The following is a 4,640-nucleotide window of genomic DNA, read 5'->3' on the forward strand; positions in this document are numbered from 1 at the left end:
TACTTTTTTTTTTTTTGGTGGCCTTTTCATTTTGCTAGGCGGCCTGGTATACTGCAAGAATTCAGTGATGCATCATCGCTTACATTATTCTGAGACTTTCTGTGGTATAAGAGAGGAAGGGAAGAGAGCACGTGCACAGCTTCGCTAGCGCTCAAAGTGGGCGAGGGTATTGTCGCCGATAGCTTTGGCTGCATTGCCACAGAAAGTTGACCCCGAGTATAGCTGCGTCCACGTTGACTTCGTCTACCTGATTTTTACTGTGATCCGTTTCGCTGTGCCCAATCACTGTGTCTCGCCATTTTACGGAAGTAAATCTGTATAAGGTATGCATTCCTAGAGCAATAATTGCGTGGCTCAATGTTTTCGGTTTAAATCAATCGCATTTTTCTGTAACGTCTTGTACGCATACCTCGTGTCATTTCATGCCGATTATTTAGCGGTGTAATATGTTTCCCGTGTAATGAAATGTTTTGTAGCCCCGTTGGTATGTGTAGTTTTATTTTAGCTAATAAGACGCGCTTATATGAATAAAAGCGCGTGGTTCCGACGGTCGATCCACGCGCGTTGACTTCGCTTCGGCACTTCAACGCGTGCCCCCGATGGCCTTCCTGTGGGACGTCACGAGGAGAGTGCTACGGCCTTAGCTTCTAGGAGGTGTTGGCCGGCCGCGCGCCTCGCTTCTGGCCGGTGACGTCATGTCCGGATGGCGGAGAAACCTGGGGAAGAACTAGGGAGAACGAAAGTTGGATCTCAGTAGCGAAAAAAAACATAATTTTCTTTTTTCTTTTTTTAATGCGAAGGCATTAAGTGTTTCATGGAGCGAGCTGACGTCATCAGTTTGAAGCGCAAAAACGGCTCATAGTTTCCGCGATTTAACCTTCAGTTTCGTTGGCTTGCGCGCGCCGACGGGGCTCCCATTGGCCGCTGCGCCATGGCCTCCGAGATCCCAAAGCGCGCACGCTCTAGTACGTAGCAGACGACAAAGGGAGCGGACGAGCGGCTTGCATGCTTTCGCATTCACAACTCATAAAAAATGCTTCGATGTACTTTTTTTCTATTAGCTTTTGTGGTTTTAGGGCACGATATAGCATATCGAAATCAGGAAGCGATCAACATTGATGCCCTTGAATTAAGCTAAACAAATTGGCAAAATTCCCATTGAAACCGGCCCTTCCTTGTAGCCGGGCGCGGCTTTTACGCGAAAACCGTGCAGCCATCTCCCTACCGCTTCACTTATCGTAGCTCAGACGTACGCCAAGCCCTGAACGTTCGTATGCGTCGGCGCGTGAACGCGTCGCCGCGGCAAACTGCAAAGTTTCGGATTCGGCGGAACGTCCAACTCGGTCGCGACTGAGCTCTCACTTTTTCGAACCACCGGTTACGGACCTTGGGCAAGCACTCTATAGGATCGTCCTTTTTAATTACACAAGAGATTCGATATTGCATTTTCCCTTATTACATATCGTTTCAAGAATGGCGGCAGCTTTGTCTAGCGGTTGTTAGATGGAACCAGGTCGGGACAACGGCCTTTTTACGCGTGCTCCTCCTTTCCAGAGGATCAAGCAAGATATATAATATGGGTGGTTTCATTTGGATTCAGGCAACGAGGGGCAGACATATTTTTATTTTAGTTCAAATTTTTATATATAGTGGCGCATGTTACAAGAAGAACAATCCTCTTTATTTTAATGTCCTAATATGTTTAGTTTCTCGGAAAAAATCTCAAAGAAGCGAAAAAGAACGTCGAGGTTCTGACGATTGTCGTGTGTAGCGTTTTTGAGCCACTCTCAATCTCAAAGTATTCAAAAGAAAGCGTCTATATTTCTTTAGTGTGATATATGTGCAAGTAGGTAAGAAATCATTCTAACTACTATTTATTATTTGTCAATCCAATTTTTGTAAATATCCCCAGCCATGCCTCCGCGAACAACTGTGACCTAAATTGCGGAGTCGACTATGTTTAGTATTGCTTTTAAAATATTACCACGTGTAGAACCTTTCATTGCCTTCCAAATAAGCAAAGTTTGTGCTTTTATCTTGTACGAGTACTGACAAATAAATTATGAAACTGAGAAGGTTTTCACTTTTCGCTCAAAATCAGCACGCTGTGTGAAAAAAAAACAAAAAAACATTAGTTTTTTTTTTTTTTTTTTTTTTTTTGCGTCGCGTTTTCTTCGCACCTTTCTTTTACCCAGAACACCTTCCGTTAGAGGTATATGCACTAGTTTTCAGTTTTAAGCCTCTAAATATGCTGAAAAAGAGCAAATGCCGATGGTGGGTTTTGACGATTGTCTTGTGTGGCGTTTTTGAACCACTTTTAATCTCCAAGTATTTAAAAGAGTGCTACATTTTTTTATTGTGATATATATGGAAGTCGGTAAAACAACATTCCAGCCACTATTTATTATTCGTCGATCCAATCTTTGCAAAAATCCCTAAACATGCCTCCAGGAACAACTGTGGCCTGAGACTGCATGTAACGACGCATACACTCAAAAGTCTCAAACACAGCCGTGTTTGAGACTTTTGTGTGTACCTGTAGTTACCTGCAGCCCCGGGATTTTTGAATCTTGCGCAAAGCTGCTGGATCTTGTGATTTCGGCAAATTTTAACAGGGCAACAATAAACAAAAGACCCACGATCGCCGCTATGGCATGGCCGCTATTACCGCCGGCAATGTTTGTTTGACCCAAGCATAGATGCCGACTAGGGGGGGGGGGGGGGGGGGGGGGGGGGGCGGGGAAACTCGGGAGTTAAAGCCCTCCCGCGCCCACCCCCCCCCCCCCCCCCCCCCCTCTCCCGAGCTCTTCGAAAAGATAAGTACCATCGCCTCCGGAACCTCCGGGTGCACCTCATTAATCTCATCTGTGCTCCTGGTGCCTGCACATATCTATAAATGGCGCCCAGGGGACAAAAAAACAAACAAACAAAACAAAAAAACTTACCCACTCACTAGTTGTAGTCACTTAATGACCAGAGCTGGTGAGTGGAAAATTTTTACTCACTATTCGCGCATTCCTGTCCGGAAGCCTTACTTAGTAGCAAATACGATAAAGGCTATTACTGGAAATTCCTTCAAAAGTCATTGGAAGTAATTGCGAATGGCGACAGGGACACCTCTAGCGGACGTGCAGCCTACGGAAGTAGACGTTATCCCAAACGTTGAAACAATTCATTACGGTCAGTGCGCTTGAAAAACTGAATTCACTAATCACAACTGCAAGGAAAGCTAAATCATAGGGTCACAAAAGCAGATGTCTGTTTAGGTATCATGCCGTCAGCATACTTATCCTACGTCATCCACGGGATTACGCACGTTTGAGACGTCTCTTTCAAGCGGAAAAAATATTAAGCGTTTTAAACAACAGTTCAGAAGGTTTCTCTTGATGTTATCGGCACAACGCTATAATCTTGTCATGATACTTGGCTGAATGCGAACATCGCCATTTGTAAGAGGCTGTCCAGCGGCTCATGCCAGTAGCTAAACGAAAGCCGAAATGACGAGAAAAATCAGCGTGCAAACAATTCGCAAACATTACAGAAGGGACATTTGGGAGGGGGGGGGGGGGGGGTCAATGCTAGACAAACATGGAAAGGAATAGCAAGAAGAAAATTGCACATGGTACAAAATACGCAGGAAAAGACTCCCTCGGCGCTGGCAGTCGTTGGGGGCGGTCTTGCAAAACAAAATGAACAGAAAAAGGAGTTCGGGCACCTTACATTTGAAGGTGGTGGTCGGGTATGATGCAAAAAAAAAAAAAGCAGAAGCAAGACGAAGGAAATAATAATAATAAAAAAGAGCTCAGCTAACTGGACTTGCCCCTTACACTGTATTTATTTGTTTGTTTTTTTCGGTCGAGGCTCTGCTCCCGGTCGTGTTTGAGCTTGACGTTCTTATGCTCACGTACTTCCATCAGTGATGGACATGTACCGCCGGCGATAAAACGATTGGCACCGTGCTGTAGTCACTGAAGAACAGGTATCCGCTTGGCGTGTGGTAACATATGGCACACATCGAGCAGTTGGCCATAGGAAATGAACATCTCACGTATGTGACGAAATTTTACGGGGACGATCTAGAATAAGGATGCCTGTTGCTGCGGAGAGACATGCTGATAGATATTGTAAAGCCGCACAACTCTGCACCCCTACAGACATTCCACGACGTAGTGCAGACATTTTCGGGCGACAGATGTCAACACCTGAGGTATGTTTTGCCGGAAATTGAGAAGTTAATGAAAATTGCGTTTACCATACCAGTCACGACTTGCACCTCAGAGAGGTCATTTTCTTGTCTGCGGCAACTCAAAACCTTTTTACAGTCGACGATGGGGCAGACTCGCCTGAATCACCTGGCACTTCTTCGCACTCACAGAGAACTCTCCCGCAAAATAAAATTAAATGACGTTGCCGACGAATCCATTAGCAGATCAAGTGTACGAATAAACACTTTCTCCACATCAGCGAAATCTTCACATTAAACAGCGGACTGTCTGATGCGGCATTAGGCAATAGAATCTTTGTTGTCCGCAGTATTTTATGGTATTACTCTTTACCAATGATGTTATACAGTGAATGGGCCGCTTAGTAGTTAATGCAGCTGAAGCAGTTTGCGCTTGTGTTCTGTTCGTTCTACATTT

The sequence above is a fragment of the Ixodes scapularis genome, unplaced genomic scaffold (genome assembly GCF_016920785.2).
Source record: "Ixodes scapularis isolate PalLabHiFi unplaced genomic scaffold, ASM1692078v2 PGA_scaffold6__148_contigs__length_123643588, whole genome shotgun sequence".
Taxonomy (NCBI): Eukaryota; Metazoa; Arthropoda; class Arachnida; order Ixodida; family Ixodidae; genus Ixodes; species Ixodes scapularis.